Here is a 19,206-nt window from a genome sequence, read left to right on the forward strand (position 1 = left end):
GGTTAAAGACATTGTAGAGCTGCTATAAGGCATGTTGGCAACTCTTGCAGGGGCTGTCAGGCCAGCTGAGAATGATGTTGAGTGCCATCATGTATTGCTTGCACTTTTTCCAGCCCCTCTTACCTGTTAGGCATCAGCTGTGGTCTTTACTATGCCAGAGGAGCTCTCCATTGCCTGTGTACAGCCTGTCTCCTGAAGAGGGATTTTACCAAATTTTAGACAGTGTCCTCTTGGAGAAATGCCCTCATAGCCTTTTGTGGAAAGTCTATGTTTTGTCATCTTGTCTCCCAAAGAACTGAGGTTCGTATGGTGATGCAATGTCCTTCCAGTCATTCCCCTTGCTGCCAAAAGTCTTGAACTTTCTGTGACCTTCTGCTAAATTTCCCACAGAGGTTAAAGTCCCAGCAGCTTCAGTTCTTTAAGATTTTTGAAAACCATTAGCTGAACAGAGGAGTAGAGGGGAAATTCATCAGAGTCTGTTTGATATTTGCTGACCACCCGAGAGTCATTCCTATGGCTCCTGACCAGTCACACTAGGTGTAGTCTCCTGGTGGGAAGGTAGAGACAGAGAAAAGGCAGAATATTTCGGTGGGATCTGGTGTTGGGTATGCATGCATAGCAAGGTATTACATAAGGGGGCATGTAGAACACAAAGAAACAGGCATTGCTAGTCCTGCTGCTGATGGAGAAGTAGCAAAAGGCTTTGAGGGTTATAACCACTTTTATAGCAAGAAAAATGATTTTACAGTGCTAGGATATAATCTTCTGTTTCTCTGGTGTTAATGTTATCAAATGAGAGCAGGGCCTCGTGCTCCTCCTGGGGATGGAAGTACCAATGTGCTTGGTGCTGTATAGAGTCTCTGTTTCACTCTGAAGACACAAGGGATGGAGGCCTCACCCTAGCGTTCAGATCATTACTGACTGATTTTGAAATTGGTGGTAATGCATCTCCAAATTAGAAAGAATGAAATACAGTTTCATGCTTGGGCAAGTTCAAGGAGCCACCTCAGAAGATCTGAGCTGAAAGAATTGGCCTTCAGAAAGGGAATTGCAATGATCATGGTGTGTTGAGGAAAGATGAGTTTTTTGTGCAAGCTTTAACCTTCCTCTGAGGCAGTCGCAGAGGAGGGAATAGAGCATACAGCATTTATTTACTGATGTTCATTTCTGCAAGTGTTTGTTTGGGATGCTTCTGACTGAGAAATTGGCAAAATGTTGAAATACTGAGCCCTGGAGAGAGGGAACACTTCTGGCCTTGTGAATGGAGAGTCCCAGCTGGGCACTAAAGGGAAAATGGTACAGCACAGTAAGGTACATTTCCTGGCTCAATGAGAATTCTCCCATTGTGTGTGTTAGGCTTTAGTACTACAGGCTGCTTTGTCTTCCCTTAGCTATTGTAGGAGATTGTGTGGCTGGAAACTTCATCACCACAGCCTGGAGGGGTCTTCCCTGTTTTAGTAGTGTCATCTCCAGAGTAGTTCACCCCTTTCCCTTTTCCCTCTTGTTTTTGACCCTTAGGTCTCTCTTTTGTCAGATCTCTCTATAGTCAGATGCAGGGGATGAGCGTCTTGGGATCACACAAGACTTTGTATGGGAGGTTCTGGGGAGGAAGGAAAGTTGAGGATGGGGAGGGATCAAAGTTATCTGGGGAGAAATGATTGTGGTAAAATAGAGGAATAAGAGGATAAAAGGGAAAGGTTATGGGTAAGCAGAGGCTGGCCAGGGTGCTTGTCTGTTCCTGGCCCAGTGCAGTGCATCATGTCTCCTTGTTAAACGTTTTTCCTGGCTGAGGGACTCCCTGTCAGCATGTGCCTGTGTGTACAGGGTACAGTACCAGCCACTGGAGTGAGACCAGAGGTGCCCAGGCATTATGCCAGCAGCTGGAGCCAATCTGGGAGTGTATGTCAGTGTGTGATAGGGAGCAAATACTGAGCTGGACTAGCTGGCTGGTCTCCACTCAGCATTTGTCAGACCACACCTGGAGCACTATGTGTAGTTCTGGTCCCTGCTGTACCAAAACCAAAACCAAACCAAACCAAAACAAAAGATGCAGACAGGATGGGAAATGTCCAGAGAAAGGTCATGAGAATGATCACCTGGAGTACTGTGTCCAGTTCTGGGCCCCCCAACACAAATGAGACATGGACCTGCTGGAACAGATCGAGAGAAGTGCCACAAAGACAATCAGAGGGCTGGAATGCCTCTCCTATGAAGACAGGTTGAAAGAACTGGGGCCCCAGCCCCCTATTCTCTAGAATGAAAAAAACCAGCTTCCTCAGACACTCTTTGTAGATCATGTACTCCAGGCCCTTCACAAGCCTTGTTGCCTTTCTCATGGGCAATGCATTGCCTCCTGCACACTGCAACTCAAAACCCTCAAGAAGAAATCTTTTTCCCAAGTAACAAGGGGTAGGACAAGAGGAAACAGCCTCAGGATGCACTGGGGAGGTTTAGGTTGAATATTAGGAAAAATGTCTTCAGAGAGGACTGTAGAGAACTGGAAGAGGCTGACTAGGAAAGTGGTGGAGTCACCATCCTTGGAGGGACTTATAAGATGTGTAGATCTGGTGCTGAGTGATATGGTCTAGCATTGGGTTAATGGTTGAACTTAATGACTGTAAAGGTCTCTTCCAACCAAAACTATTCTGTGAATAGGCACTTGCTCCCCTAGACAAAGCGTCAGCCCGAAAACCTTCCCAGGGCAGCAATAGATGGGGGACAGATGCATGGATGGATGGATGTCCAGCTGTTCCATGCTGCTGCCTGGAGTGTACCACCATCTCTGATGTCAGCTTTGTCACCTTGGCCACCTCTGCTCAGGACAATTGATTTTTCAGTCCCTGCTCAGAACTAACCCAGTAGATTCAGACCCTCACAGGGGGGAGGTGCAGCAGACAGCAAGCTGCTCTCTCCAGAGCAATTAACTGAAATTTAAGTCAATTAATACAAAGCAATTAGTGTTGCTACCTTCCTGAACCCTCCTGTTGCATGGCCTGTTCATGGCTGGGATGTCCCTTATTTTATTTGGGAAAATGGTGCCTGGGAGCACATTTGCCATCCTTGTGAATACCTGTGCAGCTGAAGGTAGTCACACTTTGCTTCTCTGAAGTGCTTTGTAATAGAAGATGGGGAAAAAAGCAAAACAGTATGATGAAAAATGCAATTCCTCAGCAGCCTGGTGAGGCAGAGGTGTGTTCTGTAGAAGTAGGAAATGGCTCATGGCTTGCTTGAGGCTTAAGCTGGCTGTCTCACACTCTCCAGGCTGGTGAGTATGGCTGCTGAGTGAGACTCACCCTGTGTTGAAACAGCAAGTGGACCTCAGTGGCCACAAGCTTGTGGCACTTATGGTGCATCTGGGCTTCCTGACCTGCTTGTGGGTCAATTGTTGCCATCTCACAGAATCACAGAATGGTGTGAGTTGGATCTAGTTGAGGATGCCCCTGCTTACAGCAGAGGCAGTTGGACTAGATGACTTTCAGAGGTCCCTTCCAACCTAGACCATTCTATGACTCTAGGAAGGCACCTTTGGAGATCATCTGGTATAAACACCCTGCTAAAGCAGGGTCACCTAGAGCAGGTTGCACAGCATCTCGTTCAGATGGGGTTTCAAAGTATTCAGAGGAGGAGACTCCACAACCTCTCTGGGCAGCCAGGGCTTGTCTCCACTAGTTGATTTGAAGTGTTTTTCCAGCATTCCCCACAGGGAGCAAAACTGCAAAAGATTACATAAAAATGGAAGGTGGGGAGGTAAAGAGTAAGGGATAAAAGCCACCCTGGCTGGCCAGTTCAGCCCTGCAGTGAAGAACTGCCCTGCAAAAGGAACCAGCTAAACCCAACCAACTAAAGTAATGAAATTCTACCTTTAGACTGAACCTTTGCTTTTCAAATGTTTGCTGGGATGCTTGGAGGGGGGAAGGGGAATGCTGAAAGATGCTGGAGTGGCAGCTGCCTGTCTCTCAGAGGAAGACACTGATTTCTGCATTTTCAGTGCAGTTCATTTGTGTTTTCCCTAATGTGACTGTATTATACATGCAATGATATACACTATATTTTAAGGGACTAGATCTCTGAGGAGAATTTAAATCCATTTATTTAACAAATAATTTCTGTTTCTCAAGTATATCTCTGATCTAAAGCTAGGAACTGTACATATTTCAACTTGGAAGCTCTGTTTCTATGCATGCTTAATGCAGGTTTCTAACGTATACAGCGTTGCTTCTCCTGCAACCTGCTTCATAACTTGGAAGGAAAAATTCAGTGCTCTCTATTGAACTGTGTCAGAGACAAAGGAATTTTTAGAGGACAAATGAAGGATGCTCTTGGAAACCAGGGCTGTTAATTATTACACTGATCTGTATTGATCTCCCTCTTCTGCTTCTGAATTTAACTGAGGTTCTGCAACCCTAGCCCAGGCAGACTGCCACTAAAGAGTTTTTGTCTGCATTAACCCAGCGTTATTAAACCCTTTGTGGTTCTGATAGCTGCCTTTAGAAACACCTTTCCTTTTTCAACCAGAGATGCTCACCTGCCCTAAAATCACAGGAATTTGCACATCTACTAAAAATTGTCCAGCATTCCCTGAAAAAAAACCCACCCATATGGCTTTGCTTAGTCTTTTTATACTTTAATGTTACATTCTGCAGAATTGCTGGTAGTGTTGTAGCTTTGAGTTTCTCCACATTAATTGCAGTGATATTTTCCAGTCTTTTTCTGCCAGCCAAGCTGCTGGCTTTTGATCAGAAATCACATGTGTGCTAGAAAGAAGCTGTGGATTGCTGTCAGCTGGCTCTTGTCTCTTTTGCCGTGGAAGGAAGAGTGAGGTGCACAACATGGGACTTCTGCACCTGGCAAGGTGATCTTGGTTAAAAGTTGGTTGTTGGTAGTCTCTGGGCTCACTTCTTTCCAAAAGAAGGTTGGGTTTGTTTGCATTGTGTGAGCTGACAACCTTGAAAACACACTTCTTTGGGCTTCACATCCAAGGGATGTCTGCAGGGTTTTGCTTCGTGGATAAATCTCTGCTGGAAGTTTGAGAGGCTTCTGGGCTTCATGAGCTTTTCCTCAGTTGGGAGGAGACCTGAGAAGCTGCTGGACTCAGGGCAGGGCCATGGCTGCAGGGAACTCACAGTTACCCCTATGGAGACAACATAGCCTTTGCAGAGCCCTTGTGCACCCCAATCAAGTCCCCTCTTTGCCTCTCAGGAGCTGCTGCAAAGAGCTGTTTTTCGAATGCACAATGTTATCTCCAGCTCCTTTGCTCCTACCCAAATGCAAGTGTTGAGGAGAACTTATGGCAAAGGAAGAGGAATGCTTCGGGGAGGAAAGGTTACCAAAGGAAAAAAAGGAGGTTGTCAAAAAAGTCCAGGTTACTGGTAGCAAACATTAAACTCACCTCTTCCTAGAGGAATTGCAGGGAGGCCAGCTTTGTTTGGAAGGGACATTTCATGGGACCTGTGTGATGGATAGTGTGAAAAGTTTCCAGGAAGCAGTTAAGAAGATGGGGTAGGATGGAATCCTTTAAGCATTTTTCCATGACTGTTTGGTAAACTAGAAGAGCTACTTGTGGAGCTCTGAAGCAACAGTGAATTCCTGGAGAAAGACAAGATGCCGCAAGCTCTTTGTTTATGACAGAAACCATTTTGAGTTTTGCTCCCTGCAAACAAAAAGTGAGCCAATGCCAAACCAGTCATCTAAGTCACTCTGCTCTTCAATGCTTGTTTTATGCCATCTGTTTTGGGGACCTCTTATAAACAGAGTTGGTTTGTTTGTTTTTTTTTTTCCCAATTTCCCTGTTTTCTCTGTCTTACTCCTTATTTCTTTCAAACATCTTCATCTTTATTACCTAAGGCAGCAAATTCTGCTTCTTTCTTGTCTCTTCCTTTCCCTTATGTCTTCTGTGAAGAGCACAGAAATTTCCTCCATGTACTGACTGGACCTTCTTGCTCTGGTAATTTCTGTTTTGTCTCAAGCAATTCAGCAAGTCTGCATGATTAAGGTAGTAATGCCTGTATGTGGCATATCTCTCTTCTCATGCTCAGGAGTTTTTCTTATACCAGTATATTGGGTATGGCAAAGTTCTTCCAACCTTGAAGAAGAACTGAATATAAAACCAACCAACCAACCTGTTTGAACCAGACTTTTAGAAGGCAGCAGAAGGAGCACTGAACAGTTACAGGCACAGCAATTGGGAAGATCACAGTTTTGCCAGTTTGATTAATGTGGCAGCTGTTTAACAAGAAATTAAGAGAAAGTCTGGAGAGTCATGAGAGGAAATTAGACCATCTTATGTTTTTAAAGCTCTTTACAGCTCAGTGGTACTCCTCTTCCTCTGGAGGTTTGTGAGTATGCAAGCAACTTCTCTATTTAATCAAGTAAGCAAGCACAGCAAGAAGGCTGAAAAATATTTTCCATGGGCAGCAGGGGTCAATCTTCATGTGATAACAGAGCAGAAATCTTGATTTCTGGAAATCATGACCTCAGCATCTTGGTTTGCCCAGTCATTCATGTTGCTTCAACCATGCTGAGGTCTAATTTAGAACCATTCCACAGGACCAAGCACAGAACGTGACCTGACTGGCACCATCCTTGACCTCAAAGGGATCTCTCAGTAGGTTGGACTGTCTGCCTAGAATGGATTTTGGTTCCCTCCAGCAGGGGGAATTAGACCATTTGTCTGAGCTATTTGGAAAAGACAGTTCCATGGTCTGAATCATCCATTTCCCCTGGTGAGAACAGGGTTCTAATCAATGTGTTACAAAAAACCCCCAGGGAAACCTCTTTCCTGCAAATGATCAATGTAAGCTGGCTGTCAAATTCAAGAGGTGTAAACTTGGACTCAGTCAGCAGTGCTGAGGAAGTTTCATGGTGTGAATGAAGGTTTCGCTGTGACTTTCAAACTTTAAAATGGTGGGTTTTTTATCAGACATGGGAATGCAAGATTAATGCAGTTGCAATGACCATGGCCCAGTGGACAGGTTTTTGGGCTGAAACTCAGAAGATCTGGGTTTTGGTTTGGGATGTGCTGATCTTGACACGGGAAAATACTCTGCACTAGATTCAGGAGAGTATAATATTTCTGGCAATCACAAAATGCAGTTTTATCCTTCTGTGCTCCCAACCTTTCCATGAATTTAGCTTTTCAATGGTCAAGTCTCCAAAGCCAAAGCTTTTTAACCTCCAGTCTGGAAACTACAGATGGTCTGTAAGATATCAGATAAAGTTATCACCAGTGATAGCTTGGACAGTCAGAATTTGGAAAATACAAGTACTGGTCATCTCTAACTGTATTTGGTTGCATATAAAATCTACTGTGGCAACTGCACAAAATAGCCTTTTGATTTGTTTCCTGAAAGATGGAAGTTGCTCTGAGAAGCTTTGCTTTCAATGCCTAGATTTTTGCTGCTGTCCATGCAGCCAAACATACACATCTCTGACAAGGCTGAGCTGAATTTCTTGTGTTTAAATGCCACCACGGTGCTGTGACTGGTGCTTCTCAACCTGTTCTGCATTGGTTGGGCCACTGTGTCCAGTTCTGGGCCCCTCAGTTTAGGAAGGACATCGAGACACTTGAACGTGTCCAGAGAAGGGCAACAAGGCTGGGGAGAGGCCTTCAGCACAAGCCCTATATGAGGAGAGGCTGAGGGAGCTGGGGTTGTTTAGCCTGGAGAAGAGGAGACTCAGGGGTGACCTCATTGCTGTCTACAACTACCTGAAAGGTGGTTGTAGCCAGGAAGGGGTTGGTCTCTTCTCCCAGGCAACCAGCACCAGAACAAGAGGACACAGTCTCAAGCTGCACCAGGGGAAGTTTAGGCTCAAGGTGAGGAGAAAGTTCTTCACGGAGAGAGTCATTCATCATTGGAATGTGCTGCCCAGGGAGGTGGTGGAGTCACTGTCCCTGGAAGTGTTCAAGAGGGGATTGGATGTGGCACTTGGTGCCACGGTCTAGTCATGAGGTCTGTGGTGACAGGTTGGACTCGATGATCTTTGAGGTCTCTTCCAACCTTGGTGATACTGTGATACTATTCAAGAAATGTGTGGAAATGGCACTTTAGGAGGTGGTTGAATGACCATGGTGGTCTTAAGTAGATGGTTGAACTCAACAATCTTAGAAATCTTTTCCAATCAAAACAATTCTGATTCTATAAGTTTCTAGGGCATGCAGACAACTGGGACCAACTATATCTGAAGGGAAAAAAACAGCAAGTTGGAGTTTGGTATCCTGGGAAGATGAAAAGCAAAGAAGCCTTGATGCATCGGTTCAGCCCAGGTAAAAAGACACTATCTATTATGGTGCTTGTTAATTGGTTCTCTTTTATGTCTGACTCTCAGAGGCACTCCAGCATTACACGTCTCGCCCACATTTTGTACTAAACCAGCCCAGCCCAAACACAGCATAACCCCCATGGATGCCCATGGGAGAGTTTCAGAACATCCCCTCCCCACTCACTGCAATTACATCTTCTTCCAGGAACAGGAAGGACTGGACATGGGCTCTGTGGCATTTCCAAGGGCAGCCCAGTCCTGCCAGGATGCTGCTGTGCGTGCAGATCACCAAATGTTCTGATCCCAGCTGTTGCCTCTCAGTTATTCTGAGACTGTTCAACATTATTTTTAGTTGCTTTATTGTTTTGGTGGGTGTTGGTTTGGTTGGTTGGTTTTCAAAATAAATATGCCAAGTGCAGTACCCTGGCAGACATCAATATTCAGTTCAAATACCACTGCATGATGCACTGCCCAGGGGATAGAGACAAATAGAAGATGACACTGGGAGCAACTAAAACTTATTGGTTACCAGTTAGCTCTACTGCAAGCCTGACACAGTGGAACTGCCTCAAGGCAGGTTTGACTGAAGGGCACAACTGTAGGATTGTAAAGCCTTGTGACTGTGCTTATTTGGAGTGTTTAACACAAAGAAGGACAGGATTTGCATCCACGTGAGACTGCTTTTAATCTTGGCTTAGGGCATTTGCTGTGAGAAAAAAAAAAAAAAGGAAGTTAATAGTTCCTCCTCCTTAATTGCCATGAAAATGAGGCACAATTTTCTGTGACAGCTGAATGGCACAGTGATTCTTTCCTTAGGTATCTGAAATGATAGTAACAATGCACAGATGAGAACGTCACCTTCCAACACTCAAATCGTAGAGCTGCTCCTTCCTTTGCTAGGGATCTGAAATGCCTACATTTGTTCAAAGGTAAAATAAGTGAATGAAAATGCAAGCACCTCTCCTTTCAAAATGTGCATGACTTCATGGCAAGTGCTTCAGGATTCTCTATGACTTGCTTTTGAGCCTTGCCTCATCACAGTGTTTTGTGGAATCACAGACTGGTAAGGGTTGCAAGGGACCTCTGGAGATTGTCTAGTCCAACCCCACTGCTAACACAGGTACCCCTAGATTGGCTTACATAGGAACATGTCCAAGAGGGGTTTGAAAGTCTCCAGAGAAGGCAGCTTCACACCTTCTCTGGGCAGCCTGTTCCAGTGCTCTCTCATCCTCAAAGTAAAGAAGTTTTTCCTTAAGGTCAAGTGAAACCTCTGCTGCCCCTTGTGCTGTCACTGGCTACCACTGAATGGAGTCTGGCCTTGACACCTGCTTTTAGATACTGATAAGATCCTCTCTCAGTCTTCTCAGGTCTCTCAGGCTTCCTTTGTTAGAGAGATGCTCCAATCCTTTCAGCATCACCTCTGCCCAGCTCTCCAATCTGTCTGGGTCTTGCTGAAGCCTTCTGGTGTGCCAGCCACTCCTCCCAGTTTTGTGTCATTGTCAAGCTTGCTGAGCATACACTCTGTTCTTTCATCCAAGTTGTTGGTGAATATATTGAATAAGACTGGACCTAGTATTGACCCCTGGAGAGCCCCACTAGCCACAGGCCTCCAACTAGAACCTGCACCATTGATCACAACCCTCTCTGCTCTGTCATTCAGACAGTTCTCAATCCATCTCACTGTCCACTCATCTAACCCACACTTTCTAAGCTTATCTGTGAGGATGTTAGAGGAGACAGTGTCAAAATGCTTGATGAAGTCAAGGTAGACAACATCCACTGCTCTCCCCTCATCTACCTACCTACCAGTGAGGCTGACTGGCCTGTAGTTTCCTGGGTCCTCCTTCCTGCCTTTTTTGAAGACTGGAGTGACAATGGCTTTCCTCTAGTCCCCAGGCACCTCCCCTGCTCTCTGTGACCTTGTGAAAATGATGAAGAGTGGCTTATCAATAACCTTAGCCAGCTCCTTTAGTACTCATGGGTCTGTCCCATGGAGGCCCATTGATTTGTGGGTGTCTAGCTTGTCTAGGTGATCTCTAACTTGATCCTCCTTAACTAAGGGAAATTCTTCCTCCAGACTTTCTCTGTTACCTCCAGGGTCAGAGGACCAGCTTTAGTAGCAAAGACTGAAGCAATGAAGGCATTCAGTAACTCGACTTCCTCTGTATCCCCCCCCTGTCACCAGGTCACCCCCTTCATTCAGGAGCAGAGCCACATTTTGTCTGGTATTTCTTTTCCTACTGATGTACTTGAAGAAGCCCATCTTGTTACTTTTTACATCGTTTGCCAGATGTAATTCTAAGAGGGCCTCGATTTCATGGCAGGGGGGTTGGACCTAGATGATCCCTTCCAACCCTAACAATTCTATGATTCTACATACTGTGGCAGCATTCCTATATTCCTCCCAAGTGGCCAGTTCCATTTTCTACATACTGTGAACTTCCTTCTTCTATTTGAGTTTTTCCAGAAGCTCCTTGCTCATCCATGCAGATCTCTTACCTCCCCTGCTTGATTTCCTCTCGTTTCTCCTGCTTGATTTCTTTCTCATGGGGATGCACCAATCCTGAGCTTGTAAGAGGTGGTGCTTGAATATTAACCAGCTCTCCTCACCCCCCACTACCTTCTAGAGCCTTAACCCATGGGATTCCTCCAACTAGGTCTCTAAGGAGATCAAAGTTTGTTCTTAGGTCCAAGACTGCAATCCTGCTTACTACCCTGCTACTTCTTCACATGATCCTGAACTCCGCCATCTCATGGTTACTGCAGCTGTGGCTGCCTCCAACCTCCACATCCCCTACCAGACCTTCTGTGTTCAGTGGTATAAGGTCCAGCAGCACACCTCTCCTCTCTGGAAACTATTTATCTGTGGAATCAGCTCTGGTTAAGTCTAAAGTCTGAGGGTATAATGCTCTAAGCTGGATTTGTAAAATGGTTTACAAATATGATGACAGCCAGCCTAGCTTTTCATGGGTAACAGTAAAAATCAGACATCTGACAGAGATATTAAACTGAAGGCTGCCAGTGGTTGCATTGCTGCATTCAGCAGCCTCCTTTGTCTTGTCTCTTGTTAGAACAATAGGAGCCCAGACATACATTTTACAGTGTCCCACACAGAGTTTATGTGGGACACAGCCTGATGCGTACTACATTAGATTTGTGGTTCCATAATGTCCTTAATAAAGCTGCCCTACTTTCTTTGTTGCTATGCTTTTCTAATGTTAGAATTGCTGAGTGCTATAGCATAGCCTTATTAATATTAAAAAATATATTCTTCTACTGCTAAGTAGTTCTCATTCATCCACTCATCCACTTTTTGTCATTTGCCCTACACTGAAAGGCAATGTGTCCCTAAAGATTAGAAAGGCATGTATGCAGGTGGAATGATATTCTGGGTGTTATAGGTGAGATGTGTGGCAACTGGGAACTCCCTGCTGCAGCCCTCGCTCTCCTGAGGAATCATGAAGTCTTTTCATGAAGGTTTACTAAATAAACAGCAGTTGCTGCACCAGTTCCTGAATGATGATTATAGATATAGTACCTGAGCTGTTAAAATACATTTGAAGAAACATTCTCCTCTTAGATGAAGTTCCTTTGAAGGATCACATTTTCATTGCAAGAGGAAGAGTAAGCTTTGCTTAAATACTATTAGGAATTTATGGTGTGGAAATTATCTGTTTATCCTGAGTTGGGAGTTAGTCTCTAGCTGTTATGCTTTCAAAGAACATCTTAAAAATGTAACCTCGTTAAAAGTGATGCCTGGTCGTCTGCCTCAGTTTGGAGATTTCATCAGCAAGTTGCTGTCTCCTGTGTTGGGCCTGGTTACCAGAAACTGTTGACTCTTACCATTTTCCTGTGGGCACACTAGCAGAGAACCTGTTCTGAGTGACAACAGGCACAGGGCAAGGCAGAGAGGAAGGGGAAATGATTAATTCTAATTTCAAGCTTTGAAAAAGCCAAGAAATACCTTTGAGTCTTAGGAGGGAGAAAGCTAAAAAACCATCTGATTGTTTCTTTGTTATAAGAAAACCAGTGTTGCAAGTTTCTGATCCCCTGAAGCAAAGACTCACAGTGTAGTCTCCTCATTCATATGACTGGGGGCCCAAGGGAGCCATGGAATGGACTGGCCTTCCTTATCTGAGCAGGAGACATTACTGCCTTCCTGAGTATTGCAATACTCACTTCTTCACTATGGACATTATACAGGTTAAATATTCACCTGGATTGAAGAAAGAACCTCCAGAAAGGACAAAAGAAAATGTTTTTACTATTATAGATAAAGGAGAATTTGCAAAGAGCCAATATTTTAGAAACCAGACTAGAGTGAATTTAGCCTTTGTGCAATCAAAACACATGATTGACCACTATTGATTTAATGAAGCCAGGTCACAGAGTGGGGCCAGACTTCAACACAATGGAATCAGTACTGTTGGTAAATACAAAGCCTGAAGTTTAATAGTATTACAGTCTTAAAGAACATGATTTTAAGGGAGCAATAGCTGTGCCATTTCAGTGTGTTCAGAAAGCTAACAAGTCTGGATTGGGACAGATCATAGGAAAAGTGCAAGTTTCTGTTCTGAATATCATAAAATAATATGTATATAGACCAGCAGCAGGGCATGAGCCTGCACTAGAAGAGAGCACTATCCAGAGGCAATTAGCTGGGTTCAGCTGTTCCCAGGAAACAGATCCTCTTGGGATTCAGTATCTTCTTAGTGTGCTCAAGCTTGTTGCAACAGGTAGACAGAAATTCCTGCCTACCCTGTCTGAATCACTGAGCCTTTGTTAAACTGCAGCAGGTTTTTGCTGTGTAATGTAACTGATTTGCAGTATCCTGGAAGGCTGTCCAAATCCACAGTATTTCATAACTCTGACATGTAAAACTTATTCAGGCAATAGATAAATTTTCCTTTAAAACCTGTTCCATAGCTGTCTTCCTTCAGGCTCCTTGCAAGCCTCATTGATGTCCTAGCTGCTTTCAGAGACAGGACACTTGAGGAGGAGGGTGACTAACTACAGCGTGGAACAGTCTTATGCTACATTCCCATATAAAAGGGGGGAAAACCCACGCTGCATGGGTAGGCTTAGAAGTCTGCAAGTCACATGTGCTGGCTTTCATGCACTCCTGCATGACTAACAAAGTGATGATTCTCTGCTATTTTCATCCCAAAGTAACATCTCAGCTGCCCTGCAAGCAATGTGCAATGCTTCATTGCTAAAATAATAACCACTTTGGCAGCACATTATGGATATTTGCACAGTGTTTAGCAAGTGCGATATGACACAAACTACTGCTTAGGCTCAAAACCATTTTTCAACACTGGGAACTTCCATAGGACTCCTTCACCCTGTTATCTCTTTTTCCCCAGCAAAATACCAACTCAAGAATCCCCTTCTCCATGGGTGTGCTTACACATTTCAACAACCATGGATTTGCCAAGGTGGCTTAGTAAGCTATAGTTGCCTCTGCTCAGTCTATTGCATTTGTCCAGGGTCTCTGGATGCTTGGCAAGAGCCCAGGCAGAGCAGTAAATGGCTGAGGCTCAAGTACAGAAAATTAAATTTATTGTGGACAGGAATCCTGCCTCCTATGCAGATCCAATACCCGGTGTTGTGTCCTATGAATGTCTCAGATCTGCTCTATGTGTGTCTCAGATATGCCTGACATGCTGAAGGCTTCTCAGGGATTTCATCAGATGATTCAGTGCTTGCACATGTGCTGCCTGGTGCATACACCCATGTTTCTGTTGGGAGGGAATGACTGATGTGAGCTTTAAGCACACATTACACCATCACAGGGCATGGTTACACCTATGTAGCTATGTGCCCATTCCCCATGTTCATTAAGGGATACTGTGTCTATTTTTGCTAACAGGTTTTCTGCTTTCTCACCTCATTGAACTATGACTGATAGGAACTTAAGACAGCCAGCTAGATCAAAACTATCTACCAGCTCAGTGCCCCATTTTGGGTGCCTATTTGCCTTCAAGCACCAAAAAACCCCAAACAACACAGAACAACAGATAGCATTCCATTTCTTTCCTTTGAGCCTTAGTTTCTCCACGTGTAAAGTGGGAATAGATGCACTTGTCCTCTTTCATAGGATTGTCAAAGGGTGGAAATTGTACTTGCTTAGGTCCTGCTCCATGCCTTAGTGAATAGATCACCAATGTCTATAGAAGTATCTCGTTAGTGATGTAGTTTCTTGAAGCCTCACTGGCTTCCTCATAGCCCATTCACACCTGACATACACAACTTCTAAAGAAAGGCTCTGGGAAGGAGTAAACTTGAAAAATGTACTGAACAGGCTCAGGGATTCCAATCATAGGCACAATTCTCACTGATCAGAAGGGCTGAATGTGCTGTGAACCTTTTGCTAGCTCATATGGTTTATTCTTCTCCAGTTCTCTCTGTTGCAATTTGGACCATTTGATAAAGCAGTTCCTGTCATTAGATCTCAGAGCAAGAACTTTTGTGGCTCATCTCAATGGAAGTGCATTCAAAGAGATGATAAAATGAGGTACATGATCCTTTGCAAGTATAAATCCCTGTTGGCCTGAGAAACTGCCAATTGCGTAGCATTAAGAGTAAAAAAGGGAGTTGAGTAACTCATATTCATGCATAACTCATGCTTTCTCATACCTCATACTAAAGCTGTGGATGATGAGTCAGTACAGTTGAGTGGGAGAACCAGACAGGTCTGAATCACCACTTTTTCCTCCTCTCCAAATCACTATTATTTCCATGCAAATAATTTCAAGGCTCAAAGCCATAGAAGCCCAGTAGTGGTGATGGCAAACCTCATACCATAGATGGAGCCAGCTGGTAAATGAAAATTCACAGCTGCTTCATGTTTGAAGACACTGATTAATGTGAAAGGAAATTAGCTAGTTAATCTTAATATCCTGGGGGAAAAAAAAAAGTATTTGGAGAGACAGTAAGCTCTATTTCAGGATTTCACTGAAGCTATGTATTATTAAGGTCTTTCCATTGTTGATCAGACTGATGTATGAGAGGTTTGAGGAATACAGCTGAGGAGTCTGACAGGATAAATGTTTAAGAAGTCTGAAAAAGACCAGATTTTCTTGTAAGTACAGAGAAGTAAGAAAGAACAAGTGTGGGATCCTGGTATATCAGGCAGATCTTCATCTCCTTGTTGACTTCAGTAGGTTCTAGATAGAAACCTCTGCAATATGTGGGAAGACACCTTCAAGCATTCGGAAAGCAAATTGAGGACTTTCATCTCCATCTGTATTGGAAGACCACCAACTTTATGCATTTGACTTATACCAACAGATACCATGTATGTGCATGTCAGGTATGCTTGATTGATTCTTTTATACCTTTTGTATATCCTTTTGTATATCCTTTTCTATCTATATCTCAACTTACTAGCTATTATTATTATTATTGCTATTATTATTATTATTGAATAATAAACACAAAGCTCAATAAAAGTTAAAGGGAAATAATTAAATAAAAAGTAAAAAAAATTGTAACTAACTGATTGCTATAATTTCAACATTTATTTAAGAAGAAACCAATATAGTTCTATGGAAAGAAATTAATACAACATATGAAATACAACCGAGAAGACAGTTTCAAATCTTTGCAAGCAACTGCCTCAGAATCCTGTAGAAGAGCTGCTAAGCTTTCTCACACAAGGTTGGTAATGTACCTATAAGTACATTGTACTGCATAATCACCTGGAGCTGTGAAACTCAACTGAAATATGTAAAAGGAACAGAACTGTGGCTGCAACACCTTTCTTAGTTTCTTGCTGGTTGTTTTCAATTAAGGAGTTTAGAAAAAGGATGTATGAGATTTTTATGTTGGTTTTGTTTGTATGTTACATGCAACTTAATAACTTATTTCAGGCTAAGAAAAACCTCAAGGAAGAACAAAATTACTGTTTCTGTGAGAGAAATCTCTGTGTGTGATAACTGAAGGAAGATTTAGCAACCTTAAGGACAAAATTCTGACTCTCTTTTTCAATACACACAAGCCATGGATCCTCGGTCCTGGTCAGACATATATTCAGAGTGAGGTATTTTGCTGCTGCCTTAACCTTTTTTGCCTTGCACAGCAAATCTTGCACAGATTTGATAGTATTTGAAGTTAGAAGTAGCTGGCAGCACTATGTGGATTTGAGCAAAGTCTCTGCTTTTACTGATGTTTGCAGTCACCTGCATTGTGGTGAGAACATGGTCTGTATTACTGAAGGTCTAATTGTCCTTCATTGGCATCTTTCAGTAGTTCTCTATCCTCAGGAGAACGGGCAAGTTTAGCCTGGTAGCCCTATTTCACACAATTAATTGAGAAAGAACTGCACTCTGCACCACTGCAAATGGTATGGGCTATGTCCCCAAAAGTTGTTGCAACAAATGAGGGGGAATGCGGGGCCAATGCATGTGCAGTAATTTAGATTTGGCACTTTCACATGTTCAGAGGTTGACTTGGTTACTGGAGTGATGAGACCTAGTTGCCATTCACAGAATCACAGAAAGGTGGGGGTTAGAAGGGACCTCTGGAGATCATCTAGTCCAACTCCACTGCTAACACAGGTACCCCTAGATGGGCTTGCACAGGAACATGTCCAAGTGGGTTTTGAAAGTCTCCAGAAAAGGAGACTCCACAACATCTCTGGGTGGCGCGTTCCAGTGCTCTGTCATCCTCAAAGTAAAGAAGTTTTTCCATGAGGTCAAATGAAACTTCCTATGGTTTAGCTTGCATCTGCTGCCCCTTGTGCTGTTATTGGACACCACTGAATAGAGTCTGGAACATCCTCTGACTCCTGCCTTTTAGATACTGATAAGCATTGAGGAGATCCTCTTCTCTTCTCTTCTCTTCTCTTCTCTTCTCTTCTCTTCTCTTCTCTTCTCTTCTCTTCTCTTCTCTTCTCTTCTCTTCTCTTCTCTTCTCTTCTCTTCTCTTCTCTTCTCTTCTCTTCTCTTTTCTCTTCTCTTCTCTTCTCTTCTCTTCTTTTCTCTTCTCTTTTCTCTTCTCTTCTCTTCTCTCTTCTCTTTTCTCTTCTCTTTTCTCTTCTCTTCTCTTCTCTTCTCTTCTCTTCTCTTCTCTTCTCTTCTCTTCTCTTCTCTTCTCTTCTCTTCTCTTCTCTTCTCTTCTCTTCTCTCTTCTCTCTTTTCTCTTCTCTTTTCTCTTCTCCAGGATAAACAGTCCCATGTCTCTCAGCCTCTCCTTGTCAGAGAGATGCTCCAGTCCCCTCAGCATCTCTGTAGACCTCCCCTGGACTCTCTCCAGTAGTTCCCTGTCCCTCTTGAACTGGGGAGCCCTGAACTGAACACAGGAATCCAGATATGGCCTCATAAAGTGGCTTGTGCTAACATATGGAAAGTGATATGACGAAATAGGCACACAGCATCCATTTCTCTTCAACCTTTACTCATTTACCCTGTTCCTGGCTACTTTCTTGGGGTTTATTATTGTGCACAGGCAATTACATAAGAAAGATATTCCATATTGCTCACCCTGGGAACACCCACCATTTGAATGTCTGATGGATAGCCCTGGTGCAATCTTTGCGTTTTAAGGAAAGGTAACACCACTGGTTATTTGACAAATGGGTCTGGATCATGTTTCAGTTGTCAGAAGCCAAAGAGCTTCACTTCAGTGCTAATAGCACATGGGAAACAAAACATATTTGACTTGTGGCGATCCTTTCAGCATCTGTGCTCTTTGTAATGAAGAATGTGTTTGCTGTGAGGTGGTGGCAGGGAAAAAAACCTACCTCTTTCTGGAGTATGGGAAAGGGGTGCCGGCTTCCACGTCTGTGTTTTCCAGTAGTGGTGGATTACATTTGCAAAGTTGTCCCTGACATGTTTCCAGCAGTCTAATATAAGAAATGTTTTAAACTGCTTTTGTCTCCCTTTCTCTCCTCATTTTTTTCCTTTTTCCTTCCTTACTCTGCTCTTCTGTTATCCAAGGAACCAGTAAAAGAAACTATGTGGAAAAACAACATCTTTATTCTTATAATTTAATTGCAAGCAGTAAGTTTTGTATTTTTTTTTAAGAGTAGGGTAGACACCAGTGTAACTCTGTGGCCTTCATTAGAGCCACTCTGCTTTCAGACCAGCTGATTCAGGGCTCAGGTTGACCTTCTTGAGAATGATTTCTACACAGATCTGTGCAGGACCAAAGGGCGGTGGTGTCCTCAGCTACTCCTGGACCCACTCGGCAGCCTCTGTGTCAGTCTGGAGACCTATCCCAGTTAAGAGGCAAAGGTAGGGTGACGCAGGAGCTGGTGGAAGGCGCTACAGCAGTGATGGAGGCTTTGCTTTCCTGTGATCCTGGGTATCACCCTTCCAATGTGAACCAGTATCCCAATAAAGCTGAAGAGACACAATGTTTGCAGGAAGAACAAATCCCCAACAGTCTGGTACAGGATAAGTGGTGGGGACTAGAGCGAGGCATCCTGGACAGGTAGGCCTGATAGGAAATGCAGGCAGGGGAGCCAGTGTCCAACACTCTGCACACAGGGTTCAGGGCAGCTCTTTGGGACATCATGGTTCTGGAGAACTGTCACAGCAAGAGACACACTGAAGACAAAGAGATATGACCAGTTTATGCTTGTTTGCTGCTGTGGCTCTCCTAGCTCTTCTGTGCCTTTACTAGGTATCACCCCTCTGGACAGGCTAGAGGGTTGGACAAAGGGGAACCTAACTGAAAGTCAGCAAAGGCAATGTATAAAGTCCTGCACCTAAGGAGGAATAATAACTTCATGCACCAGCTGGAAAGCAGCTCTACAGAGAATGACCTGGGAGTGACATCTAGAGTCCTGTGTTCAGTTCTGGGCTTCCCGGTTCAAGAGGGTCAGGGAACTACTAGAGAGAGTCCAATGGAGAGCTACAGAGATGCCGAGGAGAGTGGAGCATCTCTCTGACAAAGTCTGAGAGGCCTGGAGCTGTTTATTCGGGGAGGACTGAGTGGATC

At 43.9% G+C, this 19,206-nt stretch overlaps 1 protein-coding gene across 1 annotated transcript in view; it reads left to right on the top strand.

The window, feature by feature from the left end:
* The window catches only part of CAP2 (cyclase associated actin cytoskeleton regulatory protein 2), a 307,559-nt gene that overhangs the window by 187,657 nt on the left and 100,696 nt on the right, over nucleotides 1-19,206 (top strand). The gene's annotated exons all lie outside the window — the stretch shown is intronic.

This window comes from Dryobates pubescens, chromosome 9, assembly GCF_014839835.1.
Source record: "Dryobates pubescens isolate bDryPub1 chromosome 9, bDryPub1.pri, whole genome shotgun sequence".
Taxonomy (NCBI): Eukaryota; Metazoa; Chordata; class Aves; order Piciformes; family Picidae; genus Dryobates; species Dryobates pubescens.